The sequence below is a fragment of the Cricetulus griseus genome, chromosome 2, assembly GCF_003668045.3.
Source record: "Cricetulus griseus strain 17A/GY chromosome 2, alternate assembly CriGri-PICRH-1.0, whole genome shotgun sequence".
Taxonomy (NCBI): domain Eukaryota; kingdom Metazoa; phylum Chordata; class Mammalia; order Rodentia; family Cricetidae; genus Cricetulus; species Cricetulus griseus.
In genome coordinates, this window is record NC_048595.1 from 260,519,606 (window position 1) to 260,538,838 (window position 19,233).

Below are 19,233 nucleotides of genomic sequence, written 5' to 3' on the forward strand. Positions count from 1 at the left end.
TTCCTCATGATCTACTTTTCTCCATAACTGTGCTTCTTCCCTGTGAATTTTCTGTACTACAGATAAGCTATGCATCTCTTTATGGACATTAACCCTTTAGTGCATCCTAAGCCATTTACATCACCTAAACATTTTTGTTTATATGGAGGTGATGTCACTTCCCTGATGCATGTGCAATGTTGTTGGAAGTGGTGAAAAATGGTCAGATAAAGTTTTTGTTTTCAAAACCCTGACACTTCAGTGGATAGAGAGCTGCATAAACGGACTATTATGTGGTAGGTGAGTGATGCATTAGTATGAAAAAAGAAACAGACAGCTTTTCCTCCTGGCAAAACTGTTTCCCAGTGATACACCAGGAAAGGTTTTCTGAACTACTGATTGGTGGATACTGCCCACAGTGGAACAATTGGAATATACATTTAAGCCATTTGGAGCTGGGAGGGCTTTAAATAGTTTCAAAATAAAAGGTTCCAAGACTACAGCTATATCACAGTTGTTGAAAGTGGGGTTAACATGCACAAAGTTCTTGTATTGATTATCTAGTCCTTTCCACTCCCAAACATAAATGCTGGTATAAACAATGAAATGGCTAATTTCAATCTGAGTTTCTTCATGGTGCTTGGGAGGCAGATGCTTAATATCTTTAAAAGTCTGAGAGGAGGCCTGAAGAGGCCAGCAAGAAGACAAGGTTGCTGGGAGAAAAGCCTGTACTCCCACTGAGAGATGGTCAAAAGTCTTAGATTCTTCAAAACCAGATGTGGACTGTTTTGATAGCAAGTACAGCCGCGGTCCACTTTAAAATGGGTAGTGTTCATGAGTTCCTTGGCTGGAGGGCAGAACATCTGTGAAGGAAGAACAAGGGGTCGACTGGCGAAGAGGAAGCCAGAGTCCTTCCTGAATGGGGGATGTACCCAGATGGGTCAGCAGAAGAGTCAGGAAGACATAATGTTCACAAGAGGCTTTCAACAGCTGCTGTGGCCGGAGGAAACCAGTACCCGCCAACAGCAGTGCCGGCACTCTGCCGGCCAATGGGAATCACCCTGCTCTTCCTTTCCTGTTCCCCTTCCTTCTACAGCAGAGTAAGCAGAAAGAAGAGAAGCCAAAGATAAGGAAACAATACTCAAGCGACCACAGGTACTTTTCTCAAGAGTCCAGCACTCTATAATAGGCTCAAATTAGAGGAAAAAAATCCACCTACCATAACTTTTGTAGATATTCAGAATCTCTTCCTTAACTCTTGAGTGCACTAATGGCTATAGTGTTGTTTTTTTGTTTGTTTTGTTTTGTTTTTGTTTTTGTTTTTTATTCTAGAATTGACTAGAAGAAAAATACTTATATTTAAGTGTAGGTATTAAACTATAAAACTTGCTTAATATTTTATCATTAATAGGAAAAAATGTTTAGTTCTGAATGTCCTGTATGGGGAAAATATATGATTCCTTCTGACAGTTCCCACCAGGCCATGCATCCATTTAGCCATATGTGAGATACCACACTGACAGCCAGCAAACCTACACTGGCTTCTGTGGGGGCAAGACCACAGTGATGGTTTGCTTCAGAAGTGGCGGTGAGAGTGATTGGGCCAATAGGATATATTGAAAAGACTCAGCGGCAGCTAATGGGAGGACACTGAAGATGGTTTGGTTAGTATTCTTATCAACTAACATAAAAGGTAGCTGTGGCAGCCTAAGTATGCAAGTCCAGTGTTTAGGGTGGAAAGGGACAGAGACAAGCAATTCCCTCAAGCTTATTGGCTTGTCAGTTGAACCAATTGGTTGAGCTTCAAGATCAGAGCATGACACTGTTTCTCAATCAATCAATCAATCAATCAATCAATCAAATAAGGTAAACAAGTGACTGAGGAAGACACTCAACAGGTACCTCTGGCATCTAACCATATGAACACATGTATACACACACACACACACACACACACACACACACACACACACACACCATACACTGGAAGCTAAAGGAAGACTGGTTTCATAGAGCAAGGCATAGAGACACCATGCATGGAGGCAGCAGAGTTTTTACTAGCTGGCTGTTGCTTACACAGTGATGTAGACCAGACACTTCAGACTCTTCTAGAACCTGGGAGATGCTCTTGAGATCAGCTCATTCTTTGTGTCTCTTTCAAGGCCTCACCTCTGCTCTCACACCCCAAATTCTATCCTACAGAATTGAATATAAAACCAACAGAAGATGAAGTATGGTTCTTAAAGTGATTCCCTAAAGGGACTATATAGTTACTTATATGAAAATGATTTGTAAAGCTCATGGGAAGTTTTTATTTCATCCCTTGGCATCTAGACAGGAGGAATACCTGAGGAAGATCAGAGCAGCTAGAGGTAAATAATTGAATATTCCCCCTATCATGGGGATGGTAATTAAGTACAATTGTGTTGGTGTCCCCATACATCGAGCAAAGTTCATATGCAAGACACCCAGATGTAATTCTTTTTTTTAAGACAAGATTTATTTATGGAGCTTTGGAGCCTGTCCTGGATCTAGCTTTGTAGACCAGGCTGACCTTGAACACACAGATATGCCTTCTTCTGCCTCCCAAGTACTGGGATTAAAGACATGCGCCACCACTGACAGGTAGATGTAATTCTTAAGAAAAGAGTTAGAAGCACTTCCCTCCAAAGATGACCTGACCGCAATAGTCATTTTACTGTGGCCCTTGCTGTATGATCATGCTTTCTCTTGCCTACTTGATCAGCTGTGGTTCCATGTATGTGGAATGGAAAACAAAGCACTCTCTAGCATGGTAATGTATTTATAACACTATGGTTTCAGTTTTGTTCCAATGACTATGTACCTCCGGAAGTGGAGTCCCAAGTGTATTAAAATGCACATGGTAATGGCAGCACCTGATTTTTACTTTCTGAAATGCTTCTGTAATGAACCCATCTGCATGTTTGCTCTCTTGTGCTTTGCATGAGGCTTTTGCATGGAAGACATCTCTCTCTATGTAATCGTGAAAATCTTTATGCACCCCTTGTGAGCTTGGTATTGAGTGCTTAAGTATGAGGTAATTGATAGGCTTTCCTTATTTGATGCTATTTGTGTCTTCTTACACTACCTTTTGTAAAGCATGTCTACATTGCCTGTAATACACATACCCGATTAGGTTTTGACCTTGTTAGTATCTTACCCGATGGCAATTGTGACACCCACCGGAGTAGACCCTGTGATGCTCACAGCTTTCTTCTCTGTTGGGATGGTTGAACTTCAGTAGTCTATCTTCCCTGTAATCCTCACTTCCCTGCAAGGACTGGAATATTTTCCTTGTGATTCTGAATGTTTATCTCCTAGGAAGGGATAATGACACAGTCTCCCTGGGGACTAGACATTCCTTTCTAGTTATTTTAAAAATAAAACAGATGTGATACCCATTTTCACCCATTTTGTATACATGGGATGGAATACTATAGTTTAAGATACATGATTTTGTGATTCACATTTTTACCAGCTGTCAGAAACACTAAGATGCCCTGGGCTCCTCTAAGGTTTTTCTTACAAGTGTGTTTTTACTACGAAGAGGTACAGATGATTAGGAGAGTTTAGTTAGAGCCTATGGCAGTTGGGATAGATTTTCATATGAAATGTCAGATGCCTACCCACAGGTGATCATGGCTTGAGCAGCATACTGGAGTTATCAGGCCATCGCCAGTCTTTCTCTAATAAAGCAGAGTTGGATCATACCATCATGAGGATATTCTCTAGTCAGTCCATACCAAATTTTATTAGAAATAAACTAGCACAGGGGTGACTTGGCTACCCAAGCCTGCAAATACAACCTAGACCACCATTTAATTTTGTAAGTAGAGTTTTATTAGAACACAATTATGCTTATTGGTTTACATATTGTTTGTGGCTGTTTTGGATACCACAATGACAATGTTGACTAAGTTTCTGAGTGTCTTAAAGCTTAAAATATCTATTGGAAGGTTACTTAGAGAAATCTGGATGACCTTTGATCTAGGACATCACATCGAGAATGAAATGACATTAGGCATTTAAGAGACAAATCAACAAACATGCATGCATACCTTTGAATATACATCATGAAAATGTAGATACTACAGATACAGTCATTACCATTTTACATGCTTGCTCAGTCAGATCTCAGGTCACATTGAAAGTTAGCTCAATATTCTATGCAGCCTTCCAGCCATCAGTTTCTCTGTGAGTACCACACTAATGCTTCATACCTTTATTCATTCAACATATGCTTAGAAAAGTATATCCAGTTAAACAACTGAATCACTTTTATGTAAGGGAAAAGGCACAAAGAAAAGAATTTCTGCTTCATACCATTTTTTGTTTCTGTGGTACGTGTGTACCCATCATGCTTGATTTCATGGTGTCAACTTGTCACCTCTGACTGCAGAGTTAGGAAGTGGGGCTAACATTGCTTATGTCAGAGCCTGTGAGCCTGACATTATTATCTGTACATTATCAAGGTATGAGACTGAGTGTGCTTGTGTATGGCTTATTCTCATTTCTCTTCGGTATTTCTTCATGGGGATGGACCATTATACCATGATGTTTAACTGGTTATATTATTGATAAGTACACGTGGGTAATTTTTACTCTGTGTTTCTATGAGTAATGCTGCCTTTATCATTTTGTATAAGTCTTTGGGTAAACATATATAGGTGTATCAGTTAGGCATGTTCCTGGAAGTGGAAAAGGACAGTCACAGATGTGAATTTGCCCAACTGTAGGGCAGGGTGTCATAAAACCTTATGTAGTCTGGGAGTCTCATTGCCCCACATTCTTGCCCAAACTTGGGGTTTTCAATCATTTAGCCATTGAAAAGAATGGTGTCGCATTACGTTTGTCTTAAATTTTATTTTCCTTGATCACTAGTAGATTGTTTTCAGATGTTTTTACAGTTATTTGACACTTTCTTCATTTTCATTATTGCTGATATTTTTCTTATATTTTTGGTATTGTGTTTTTAAAAGATATGCTGTGAGTACAAGCAGTTTTTATTATTGCATGCACCTATCAAAGTAGTCTTTTATGAGTGTTTGGATTACCTTTTTCATTTCCTTAGTAGTATATTTGGAAACATAGAAAGTTTGTATTTAGGAAAGTCAAAATCTCATAATCTTATTTATGGATTTTTGTTTATATATTATGTTAAAATTCTTTCCTCTAAGACCATCTAAAAGCTTTGGCAGTTTACATTTTTTTTTGCCCATGATATCCATGTAATTTATTTTTTGTGTAAGGTATGAAGATGGAATCCAGATTTTTGCCATTTATTAAAATAACCATACTTCTGCATTGTACCAAAATGTTATCTTTATAAAAAAAAATAGGTGACATATGTGTAGGATCTGTTTCTGAACTTTCTTTTCTTTCCCAAGCCCAGTTGTTTTTCCTGTACTAACCCTACACCTTCACTATCTTAATCATCACAGCCTGTGACAGGCTTTTTGTCTGGCAGTGTAAGTTTTCCAGCTTTGTCCTCTATTCAAGATGGCTGCTTAGCTATTCTTGGCTCTTCACATCTGTCAGTTTGGACAAAAATAACTGATAGAATTTTGGTGTGGATTTCACACATTTATAGATCAAGTTGTGGATAACTGAATTATTTAAAGTATTTGTCTTAATTTCAATAATTACTTTTAGTACTCAGAGTAGAAACCTTGACTTACTAGATTTATTCTTAGCATATGATATTTTAGATACCATTTGAAATGATATATTAAAAATTTGACTCTTTGTTACTAACATAAAGAGATAGAAATGATACTTGACCCATATGCCCTTTTTCTTTTGTCTTGTCATGTTTGGATAGGTCTTTAGTAAAATTTTGTATAGATGTGATAATAGCAGCAACTCTTATCCTGCACTCAAGTGAATGGAATTGTTTTAGCACTTCACCATTGGGTTCTTTGGACTGCCCCAATCTCTTTCTTTCTTCCTCCTTATGCACATGAACTGACTTAAATCAAATCTTCATTGAACACACATAGCTTTCAGTGTGCTTTTTAATCATGTATCCAGGACAAATGTGTTTATGTTAGTCTGCTGTTTCAAAGGTTAAAGGATTTTCATATCAACAACATAGACTTGCCTTTTTTGATAAAAAATATAAGAATTATAATCTGCATCTGCATAGAACTTATGGTGCTCCAAGTTTTCCTCACAGCCTGACTCTGAAGTCCAGTCTTACCAAGCTGACCTAGCATATTGGAGCACATAACAGAATATTTGAAAGCAGCTGGCACAACATATTTTTAAGTCACTGGAAATCTTTTCATGCTCAAAAGGCCACATGTCATTTAGGAACTGTTCATTTCACTGAAGCTATTCTAGAAACATATATCCTAGTTCACGCATGAAGGCATCCAGATGAATTTCCCTCAACAACTGGTTGAGTGAAAATGTGAACTTTATGTCACCAATATAGGGCAAATAAATACTTAAAACCTGAAGCTACAAATACAAAATTTCCCTTCCTTTGTTATAAAAAATGCATATATTTCACACTTGAAAAAAATACTAACAAGGTCACTGGCTAGGGCACAGATGGGCCAGCATAAGGTCACCATTAGAAGTCAGTGAGAAAGACTTCATTTCAGATACTTGACAACACACTGTTAAAAGCTTAACTCCTTAAATTCATTCAGAATCAATAATATGCATGATATATGATGATTCAAGTGAATAAATAAGAGGTAGCATTTTGTTTGTTTTTAACCTTTCCAGGACACATGGTTAAATAATCTTACCTGCTATTTCCAAAGTCAATGATAGAACACAAACATGTCTTCAGTAAGTGATACTTCTTCTCTTCTGCATTAAGAGCTTCAGGATTCTGGCCTCCATAATTCAGCATTAGTGCTGGTTTTTCTGAATTCTGTTCAGTGTTTTCCCCTCCTTTGTGCTTTTACAGTTGTTTACTACCAATGTGGAAAGGTGGGGTTTGAGTTCCCATCTAATTAGCAGCTTTGTTGGGAGGCTTCTCCATTTCTGACCACTTTCTCATTATTATTCCAAGAAAACACTAATTTTAGGGGAAATTAATTTGGCCTAGGCCTCTAGTATACTACATATACTTCAAGAAATTGGGGCATAAGGAAGCCTACAGGAATTGTTTAACTTTATGGTGTATCATAATAAACTGTCCCAGGATTATTAAATCAGCCTATTTCTGGGAATGCTAATAAGTATGCACATACATACTAATATTTACATATATTCATAAAATTATGAAATATGCCAAAGATTGAGAACCACTATCTTGTAGGAAAGAGAATTCCATGGATACAAGTACAAGTCACCAATCCATATCCTCTATTTCATATTGACTTCCAAGAACCCAGGTATTTGAAGCCAGAGGAAGTCTAAATAATTATCTAATTCAAGAACCAAGATGTTCTCTCCTAGGAGAGAAGGAGAATCAATTTCCAAGAAGGAAAAAATTCTAAACATTCATCATATGACTGATACCTGTCATTATATTTCAGGTTCAAAGAGGGATCCACTGTACAGCTTTTGAAGAAGCTTTTTAAACAACTGTTAAGGGAAGTCCTCAGATTTCCCATCATTTGAAATGACCCTGGCCTAGTAGGAAAAATCCTAGCCTGTAAATTTCTACCTGAGATGTCCTTGTTAGAAAATTCTTTTGAAATGGTTCTGCAGCTGAACAGGTAATAGCCATCAAGAAAGGAGCAAGATTCCCACGCCCGTACTCCCCACCCCGAGTCCTGCAAATTTCTTTCCCACAAACGTTGTGTTGTGACTTGGGTCACATGAGCTGCCATAAGCTTTCCTGAAGGGGATATGGGGCAGGCTGTAGCATGTAACCTCACCTTGCCTCCTCCCTCTCTTGAATTCAGGCTAGAACTTTGATTTCCAATGGTTGACTAATAAGCAATACACAGTAACTTCTGTCTTGTGTTTTCTGAACATCAAGGCAAAAATAGTTGAAAGCACAACACCATCAGGATCTTTCTGCTGACAGAGGAGTAATTTAGGTCTCAGATCAGCTATCTGTTCAGTCTTCTGCTCATGTGAAATCTTACTGGGTCTTGCTTCATCGTTTGAGAGGCACAGCTACCATTCAGATGCCTCATTACTACCCTGGGTCACAGATGAAATAGCAAAGTGTTGCTGGCAATGAGCACAGGGTGTTTCTGCAGGATTCATCCTGTGAGCATGTGCATTGTTGTTTCTGGGTAACCATTGCACCAAAGATCTATAAAGTAGGAAGACAGAATCAGGAAAGGTATCTACGAATACTTGCAGGTACATCAGCATGCAGACCAGGTTTTGTTCCTTGTCTTAGGGGTTCTGTACGGGTTTGTCTGTTGTCTCAAACAAATGAACACGAACCACATTTACATTTTCCAAATTAAAACTCTGACTTTGCCAGGCAACAGAGCCAGTCAGGGATCAAATCCCTGAGGCCTGGAATTTTAGGTTAGTAATTGCAGCCTAGGCCAGGAGATAAGCTATCTTTATGACCTTGGAGAATACATAGAAGTGGTGACTTAGGGGGAGGGGACCATGAAACTGAGCAGGGTCTGTGCTAGAAGTAGCCAGAGAGCAGCAGGAGTCATCCCAAGTAGGACATGAATACAAAGCCCAGATGGTCCTGTTGGGCAGATGCCAGGGGAGATAACTGGATGTCAGAGATACCAGCAAGGGGTCAGGGGGGAGTGATAAGGCTGGCTTACTGCTTCTGGAATTCCCCTGGTCAGCTGCAAAGGGTGAGGTTCTTGTTCCGGGTGACATCTACTAGACACCATGTAATTCCCTCATACTGCTTTCCCATATCAGCAGACACATGGAGATTAAAGCATGGAGTGCACATTCAGATCGGTTATTTTTAAATTTCATTTTCTGAACTGGATGTTCACTTTGTATATGGAAAATAGATAGTATGAATTATGCAAATCTCTTAAGAAGAGTTTTAGTTAAAAATTCTGCTCTGCAGTAGCCAATATAGAAACCATATAAATATGAAATCATCTGCCTGAGTTTTTTATATTCTATATTTTTCAAATGTGCTAATTCAAAGTGACAAAGTGGGATAGTCTCTAGAGCAGGGGTTACAATCCTGGGTTTCTAATTTTGTTCCAGCACAGGTATAAACTTAAGCAAACACTAGAGCTTTGTAGACCATATTCATTATTTTCTAAGATATGACTAATTTTTATCAGCTAGTAGACATTTGTCAGGAAGCAAATGTGATAATGTATGAAAATTGTTTTAAATCTTTCAAAATCTTTATAGTAGATTCCTTCCAACCTTAAGCTTTTATGATTGTAAAGAAGCTAGGGGCTAGCCAGTGATCCCAGAGGTACAAAGAGCTTAGATCCCGATTATCCACATATAAATCTGGGCATGGCAGCAGACATCTGTAACCCCAGTGCTAAGGAAAGGGATTCCAGCTATGGCTCAACCCAGTGAGTTCCAGGTTCAGTGAGAGGGGTCTCAAAAATATAAGATGGGTGTCAGGGTTCATATATTTTGGTAATCTCGAGTTCTGGAGAGCCCAGAATCTCTGTTGTCTTTTAGATGTCAGCTAATGGCTGCTAGATATCCTGGCCTTGGTGGAGAATGGCTCCTATTCTAAATAACAATATCCTTGGGCCAGGGTGAGTCTACACTGACCCTGAAGACTAGTGAGACTTGCTGGGGTGGAGTGCCTGAGGGCTTGAGTAGTGAAGCAAAGGAGTGCCTCTAGGATGGTTAGTTAAGATGAAGGATCAATAAACTGTGGCCTTCAGTATCAACTATTTGCCCTCCTGGTATGATCAGATGTTTTCATCTCATCTTTGTCGTTGGATAGCTAGTCTTCCCTCTTATACACTCCCCAACTCAGGGTTGGACCTGGGGTCATTCAGCTGGTTCTGATTGCAGCCCTGAAGACACCAGTCTGTGAGAAATGGCTCCCAGCAACATGGGGCTAACACAGATGGTCTTCTTTGAGAGATGGGCAGTGACCAGAAAGTGTCAAACCTTAGCTTCCACAATTGTAACAGAGTGCACACACACACACACCTTGTTTCACCATCTTATAAGCGACGGCCTTGTGACCAACTGCACAGATGGTTGAGAAGAGTGTCCCTGCTCTCTAATAAACTACCTTGTAGTAGCAAAATAACAATCCAACATAGTGGACAATGATATGGAAATTCTGTTAGTGTCACTGGTCCACTACCCAATAAAAAGGAGAATTTGGTTCAAGAGGTGGAGTATATGTCCAGCTGGCTGGAATGGATCACCAAACTTGGAGGACCCAAGAGGAGAGGGAAAGAGTGGCCTGGTGGGGAGAACAGACAGGGCGAGAAGGTGGGAGTCAGAAGGGATGCTGGTGGATGCACCATAACCATGGTAACTCTCTCAGATTCTTATCTTATATTTTGTTATTTAGTTTTATAATAATAAAAGAAATTGTCTCGAACCCTTACCAAGTTTTGACCTGGGAGGAATGACAAACTCAGCGAGTTGGTTTTGAGTATATAAGTTTTACTTCACACTTATGCCAAAGCAACACACAAGCATAAGCAAACAATCCTAAGAATCACAGACAACAGGCTCACAGCAGGGGGTACCTCTCCTGCAGTGGGCTGGCAGATTTGGGCTCAGGACTTCAGCTGCTCTGGATTCAGGCCAGCAAGTCTCCTGAGGGCCAGGTGTCTTTGAAGCAGCACTCAGCTTGATGGACTGGTTGTCAGGTTAGCCGAGGAGAGCTCCAGAACATAGAGTCGTGGTACACTCTAAAATTCCCAGTTCTGACAGGTTCCTTAAATAGGTCGCTAAATCGTGCTAATCACACTTTGCCACACTCCACACATTTTCACTCTTATCTACAATGACCTCGTAGTGAGCTTATGCTACCTTTCCTTTAATCTTTCATTCAGCCAAGCCTTTGCCTGCCTGGTTGTAACCTCTGTCCTAATCTCCCTCCAGGCAGGCCTTTGCCTGCCTGGTTACAAGGCTCCTTACAGAAATTCTTATCAGGCTACCTCCAGTTAGGCTCTCCAGCTTCCTCCTCTTCTCCCATTTAACCTTGTTCTTGATTTACCAGTTGAATAAGGTTGAGTCAGGTTAATGTCCCCTTAGTTCTTATACTAGCTTCAGATCTTTTCACTGATACAGTGGCGGCTTTGGCAACCAAATCCATCTTAGAAGAGTTTTCCTGTCCCAGTAGCACTCCTAAATATCCACTCAGAGTGTTAATATTAATTACAAACCTCGGCCAACAGCTCAGGCTTGTTACTAGCTAACTCTTAACATTTAGATAAACTCATATCTTATCTATGCTTTGCCACATGGCTTTTTACCTCAATTTCTAACCACCCTGTTTCCTCTGCTTCTAACTCTTGTGACTCCACCCTCCTTCTTCCTATCATTCTGTGTGACTCTGCCGCCTTACTTTATCTGGTTCAGCTATTGGCCAGCTGCTTCCTTATTAAACCAGAGACAAATCTTCACAGTGTACAAAATGATTACTCCATAGCACTGACCCAATCTGGATTGCTGGAACACAGGCTCTTTCTCTCTGCTTGGCTTCAAGCTATTGGATAAGTGTCTTAATCACCGTAAGAGATGCACAAGTACTTCCGGTCACCCAGAAGAAAATAGCACCAAGATATAGAACACTTTAGCGCGACAATAAAATGACACCCCCATCTCCTCAACCTACAGGCATTTTTCTAATTCTACCCCAACCCAATGCTCTCAGCTGCACCAGTTTTAAGTTTCTCTGTCCCATGGCCTATTCCAAGATAGGACCAGAACTTTAGAAATGGAAGATTTCTTCTTCTTGTGCACATCCACAAACAGAGTTTATTAGTTTATTTTTTCCTAATGAGAATTAATCTGTCTTTGAAATACTGTTTATACTTTACTGAAAAATTTTTAATTCATTCCATTTTTTGTTTAACATCAGATGAATGCCTAGTTAAAGATAAAGGTCAGTGCTCAATGAAGGAAAGGCACAATGAGGTACCTACTCAGTTCTGGTAGGTGATGTTTTGTAACTGACCTCAGAGTGCTGTGAGCATATTGACAGGGTCCCAAAGAACTGACTAGAGGCCACCTTCATACACATAGAAATAATGTGTATAACAAGTAAAATGATTTTATTTTTATCTTTATGGAATGAAAGAAGCTTTCTAAGTGGAAAGAGAAAAAGCTTGTGAAAGACCCCCAGAGGCTCAGGCCCCCAGAATCTCAGCCCAGGACAGCGATGACCCCAATCACCGGGAAGAGGCAAAAGCTTGATGCAAACAGGACGAGGCTTTATTGTAGTTGTTTAACGAGCTAACCCCGTGTTAGCTTGGGCCTTTCATATATCCACCATGGCAGATGGCTAGGAAAGATGGCAAGAAGCCACTGCATAGAGATCTTATAGGACATCATAAGGGGAGTGTCTAGGGGTATGAGCAGGCTCAGGATTGGTGTGCCTCCAGGCTTGCCCTGTGTTGATTGGTCAACTGGTTGTTATGGCTCATAGGCCCTCCCAAGGCGACTGCTATGCTCTGTGAGTCATTGCTGTGCTTGTCCATAAAGCACACCCAGAGCCGTAAAGCATAGTGCCACCAGCTAACTTCTTATTGGTTCCTTGCCACGAGGCAGGCATCTGACCTCCTAGTGACCAAGGCATCGTCAGGTAAGCATGTGTTATTGTCATGACTGACAATGGGGAGCTGGTCCCTTCACTTGCATCGAGTTTCAGGAGGCCTTTAGGAAGACCTTTTGGCAAGAGGGAGACTTTTGGTTTAGAAGGCAGAGTCATAAGAAAGCAGAGGGGTGAGGAAAAGCATAGTTTGGTCATAGAATTAGATGTGCTAACCTGTTTCAGGCAAAAGTGTAAATTTAGGAACAGCAATATTTACCTTCGCCGTTCAGAATGTTAATACACAATTCCACACTTGTTCATCCATGCAAATGGTGTCTGTATAAGATGTTTACCTCTCATCTGTTCACAAGGGAATTTAGCAGTGTTGGTGCCTGGTTAAGTTTGTTGAAAAGAAGTTTTTCCTGTCATGTAGTCAGTCCATTTCAGCCGGGTCTTAAATCAATATATAAATAAGGAAACCAGGGGACCCAGGGGGACAGAAAGTCCTTGCCATGATATATAGACAAGGGTTTTCCTTAAAGAAGTGCAAAATTAAAAAGAAAAAAAACAGTGTTGAAAACTTAGGAAGGTTTGAAGGGTGTAAGTGTTTGCTGTTTAGCATGTTATTATTGGACCTGGGCTCTTTTCACTGTAAACATGATGTTTTATGTTTTTCCTAATTCATTGCTGATTTTATTTTATGACTCTTAGTCCAGGAAATGCCACATACAAAATACACTGAGGAAAATTTTCAATTATAAATTTTAAATATACAAGGCAAAATAAAAATGTTCATCTCTTGGTTCCCAGCATGGTGGAAAAAGCTAGTTCCAGAGTGGAGCTCAGCATCTTTAAACAGAGAGATGGCAGAGGAGGGGCACATGGCTTCCCCTGATGACAAGTATTGAAATGAGGTTTAATTAGAACACATTATAATGCACTTGTCATTAACATAAAGTGCCTCAGGGATGCCTCTGCCATGCCAGAATTCAATGGTGGTTCCACAGCAGCTGGAATGCCTCAGGTTTCTTCTTGAGATTGAATTTTTGTGAGCACATTAAATGCTCGTAGTGTCATTGACACCTGGTGTTATTTCTCTCTCTACATTCCTGTGCTGTGAGTGAGCATGGACACCTGGAGGTATGCTCTTTTCTACCTGGAGGTTGCTTTGGTACAGGCTCTTGGGTGGTGCCTCCTGGAATCTCATCCAGCTTAGCTACCCCTCTGATTAAGCTTCTCTCTTGCGCATGTTCCCGATTACCTACTTTAGCTCCCAATGTGGCTCATGAGAGTAGTTGAAGTCCAATTGTGCAGATCATTCCACTTGCCATCATGTCATTTCAGGGTATGGAAATGGGTGCCTCTTCGTGGACCAGCAACTCTGATTTAGTCCCAGGATGGAGAAAGAATGAATGTCTTTTGTTCTGGCAAATTCTTTCTTTATTACTTTTACTTACATAGAATTTGTCACTACTAAAATTCATGAAAGATATTTTATTTTAGAAAATAGTATTTGTTGATATGATCACCCTAAAATATATCCATATAAGGCCCAAAGAAGATGACTTCACACAATCTTAATATTTCATTCTTTACCTTGAAATGATATACTTTAGAATAATAATTGTCACTTCATTAAATATATTTTATAGTAATAAACTTTTACAAAAGTTTACAAAAGTTTATCTGTGCATTAAAATAAACAACTTTCTGTGTTATCAGAGAATAGTTTAATTGACTAAGAAGCTGAATGTTATTGGGTCTCTGATTTGATTGTAGGCATCTCTACTCTTATACATACAAGTAATTGACACATGGAGCCCAGGCCCTCCCATGCCTGCATATTAAGACACCTGTGGGCCTTGCAAAATGCAATGCTGATTCAGGAGGTCTAGGTCAGGGCCTGGGAGTCCATATCTTTAATAAACCTCAGAAATATCTGGTTGCAAGGAGGTACATTCTACAGTGTAGAATATGACTTAATTTCTATGTTTAGGATCTGAAGAAAGCACTACCTAGCACATAGTCTCTGTTTAATAACGACTAGTTGAATTGAATGATAAGTTAAAAAACATTAATAATTTGACAAGGATAATGACATATTTTATTAAAAACCTGAAGGCTACATGTCACACAGAGTGGTTTGTTGCTACAGTGTTTTGAGTGGTACTGTGTCAGGATGCTGATGTATTTCATTACATTCAACACTTAGATGTTGAGGCCAACTAGGTATTACAGAGAGAGTCATGCCTTCAAAGAATGGAATTTGCAGTTCTCTTCCTTGGAACTTATTTGGAAAATAATATAAATGTAATTGTCACATTTGTTGCTAAAATCTATCTTTCCATCATGGCTGATTGGTTATAACTACTCACCCAATACCAACAACGTATGTGATTTTGCTTGTTGGGAGCTTGTTGTAGCAGAAAAGGAAGTTTATTATTTTTATTTCTATTGTGGTGTGTGATGTGTGGTGTGTGTGTGTGTGTGTGTGTGTGTGTGTGTGTGTGTGTGTGTGTGTGTTGTGCGTGTGTATGTGTGCTTACACAAACAAGCCATACAAGCGTGTGTGCCTATGTCAGATGCACTGGGGCTAGAGTCACAGGGTGTTGTGAGCCACCTACTGCAGGTGCTGAGAACTGAAGTTGGTTCCTTTAGAAGGGCAATGCACAGTTTTAACTGCTGAACCATCTTTCTAGCCTCATCAGAGAAGCTGCTTTTTGTTGGTGGGCTCAAATCCCCAAACTTTCTGTTAACAGCTGAATGTGCTGATTATGCCAAAGAGACATTTACAATGTCAAAATTGTTAAACTGTGACATTTTAAGTACAATTAACCACACTATATTTTCAATAGATGATGGTGAATCTATTGGTGAGTCTAATAAGGCCAAGTAAAAACTATGGTTTATTGAGTATTTAGAATTTTTTAGCTAATTTGTAAGAACTGTTTTCTCAGAGCTGATCATTTGGCATTGGATAACCAATTGGTGGGCTCTCTCCGGGGAAAGTCTATTTCTCTTGTTCTCTTTATTACTTAGTTACATCTTGTTTTTTTGTCAATCTTGCAGCCTTGGAAGCTCTTCCAAGACGTGGTCTTGGGGGAAGAGAGGCATTTTGGGATGGTCTGGAACCAGCCCTATGGTTATCATGGGTTTTCAATCCACCCCTCATCTCCATTTATAGAGGTTGACCAGTTGGTAGTATTTTTGGTTTGCTTTTGTCTTTTTGCATGTCTATTTTTTTCATCCACATACATACAAGTAACATTATGTGGACTGAGCAAGCTATATTTGGCAATATATTTATATATGCATATGTGAATGAAGCAACAGGTACTAAAATGAGGCCATGAATTTGAAAGAAAATGAAGGTTTGGGAGGAGAAAAGGAAATGGAGAAATGTTGCAATTATATTATAATCTCAAAAAGTTTTTTTTTTAAAAGACAAAAATAAAGAACTGTTTACCTCATCTTAGTTCTTTAGATTTTTCTGTAGAGTAGGCATGGTAGATTTTCTTCCTTTGCTTTCTTTAAAAAGCACAAGCAGCTGAGACTCAAAGATAAATTATCTTTTCTGCATCATATTGCCTAGAGGACAGTGGATCCATGGTATGAACTCAAGCAGTATTGAACCTTCCAGATGAAATTGTCTTATCTCCTAGTACATGATGCTCTAAGAGAGGGTAAACAAATGCAATGGAGATCCTCAAGAACAATAGACCGACTTATTTCTGTTGCTTTTGTCTTCTCTGAAGCCTGTGCAAAAGTGTCACTCTCCAGCCAGGATGCCCACGAGTTCCCCCATGAGCAGAATTTTTAAGGAAGAATTTGATGAAGATGCGATAATTTTAACTCTGGTCCCAGCTACTGAGGAGGAGGAGATCACCGGACTACCAACAGAATCAGTTTGGTCAACCATAGATCATAGGCCACCATTTCCCCCTATGACACCTGAGGTTAGCAAACCCAAAGCAATGAAGCTAAACCCGTCCCTGCCGAGCATTCTGCCTCCCGTAACTGAGGTGTACTGGAACACACTGAGGGAATGGTGTCGATTTTGTAACTTGAGCACTGATGGCAAGAAGGTGGAGGTTTACCTGAGACTTCAGCAGCACTCATATTCAGACCAACAATGTCTTGTTCCCAAAAACTCCCTTGAGGCCAAAATGAAGCCAAAATGTAAGATGGTCAAAAATGAACCTACCAAGATAACCATTACAGGACTCAGGCCTCAGGATAGTGGCATTGTGGAAGTCATGACTCCAGGAAGGGTGTCCATACTTGCTGCCTGGGGAAGAATTACGAACAGAACTGGTCTGCCTATGACTGCCAATCGCCAACCTCGTCCCTCCAATGTGAAGAACTTTCTGCCACCAGCCCCCGTAGTCAGATGATGTGTTGTCGAAGGCAAAGTGCTCCCTGCAAATAAGACTGGCTGAGTGTGTCTGCAGATGAAAACTGGTCAAACCTGGGTTCCAGACAGTCCCCAAAGAATGACCCTACTCTTTTTATTACCAGCATGTGTCTTACCATACCCAGGAGTAGAAGATAACTTGCTGTGTCCAGAATGTGTGGAAAGAAATGGGAGATTAATGAGGAATTTTAAGAGAGACAAATGCTCCAAAAAGAAACACAAAATTCTACCTTCAAATTTGCCACCTTGACCGATGTTTTGGAACTTAACGGATCATTCCTGCGTTGGACTTACTCAATGCTATCTTGTTCATGGCGTCCAGAGAACAATTTTGATGCAAAGATGCTCTCCCACCTCCATTTTATTTATTTATTTATTTATTTATTTATTTATTTATTTATTTATTTTTGGGGCAGGGTTTCTCTGGCTTTGGACGCTGTCCTGGAACTAGTTCTTATAGAACTGCCTCTGCCTCCTGAGTGCTGGGGTTAAAGGCCTGCGCCACCACCGCCTGACACAAAGATGTCTTATAGCAGAAATTTCTGTGTTGAAGCAACTCAGTCTCCTAATTTGCAGAAAGTGCCTAACTGAACTTTAGAGAACCTGAAAGAAGTTCCTCGAAGTGACGGTTCAAGAATCCAAGGAGTTTTTTTTTTTTTTTTTTTCCCTCATTTAAAGCATAAATTAAAGCTAGTCTGTGAACTACAAAAAAGAAAAAAAAAAAAAAAGACACTAGACCATAAGTGAGTGATGGCCTTAAGTTTGGTGATACTTCAGTAAGGTAGAAAGAAAATCTAAGATGCTATAATGGCCTAAAACTTAAAAGACAATGGCTTTAAAGTTTTCAACTTAGATGTGTAAGGAAATGGTGGTGCAGGAGCTGGGGAGACGGCTCGGTGTTTAAATTGCTTGCTGCTCAAGCATTTCAAAGCATGTAAAAGCTCAGCTTTGAAAACATGCACTGGGGAGAGACAGGCTGATCCCTAGGGCTTGCTGGCCAGCCACTCTAAGCAAGACAGAAAACTCCAAGCACAGTGAGAGATGTGTCAAAAAATTAATATGGAACACTACAGAAGATGACAACTAATGTTGATCTCCAGCCTAATATGAGCGTGTGAGGACACATGCACTCACATACATACACATGCTTACACATGCATACACACCAACACACACACACACACACACACACACACACACACACACACGATACCACAACATTCCCATTAATAGAAAGTCAAAATGGAAGTAAAGGGTTTCCTTGAGTTTATTAATAAAAAATTGTATCATTCATCAGACAATTGGAAACCATGCTTTTCAATTCCAGAAAAGCTAGGTCAAGGTTAAAAATACTGACTTTAGAATGACACATATTTAAAGAACAATAGCTTACAAGCACACAATGTTTGGAGAGCAAGTGTGGTTAGGGGTTAAAAGTGTACAAATGATGTCCTACATCTCATAAAACAAAATGAAAGCTTTTGTATTAATTTTTAACATTTAATATCCTTAATTTTTCCTTCCATTGAGTGGAATTCTATACTGCAGAGAATATGCTATATACAACTATTAAAGTTTAGAAATATATTGTGATAGAAGACTAATTAAATCAAACAGTACAAATTCTGATGAGAATAATAGGTCATTATTGGGTAAAGTGAATAGATTATGATTTTTTGAGAGATGTATCCTAACTACATGATGTAAACTTTCCTCGAATGGTGTCCACAAGGGCAATGTGTCTGAATGCCCTCCATCAGTTGGATCTGACCCATGTATGTTAACAGGTATGAACTACATTCAGATCCTGATCTGTGAGGCCAACCAGGAATGCCCTTTTTTGCAAATTGAAGGTTGTAATAGTTTTTACTTTTCACAGTATGAGAGAAATGTGACTTAATACATGTAATTCTCTTGACATGATATCTATTATAAAAATATGAGATCTGTGATTTATTGAATACTTCTTATCTGACAAAAATTATCTTCAATAAGATCTTATAAAATGTTGGCTACCATATCTATCATCAATAATCTTAGGGAAAGAACTGTTTTACCTTAAGAACGTTTCTATGCAAATAGCCATACATTCTAGAAAAAAATTGTCATATATCAGTATTTATATTTTCTTATTTTCTTTATCTATTTTCAGATTCTTAATTCATTTAACCTTGGCAAAACTTAAAGTGAACCTAGGATAATATTTAATAACAAG

The 19,233-nt window shown here is 39.4% G+C and overlaps 1 pseudogene; it reads left to right on the plus strand.

Annotated features, from left to right (window-relative positions):
* Window positions 1–905: 905 nt before the first annotated feature.
* On the plus strand, window positions 906–17,268 carry LOC107980178 (annotated as a pseudogene).
* Window positions 17,269–19,233: the final 1,965 nt, after the last annotated feature.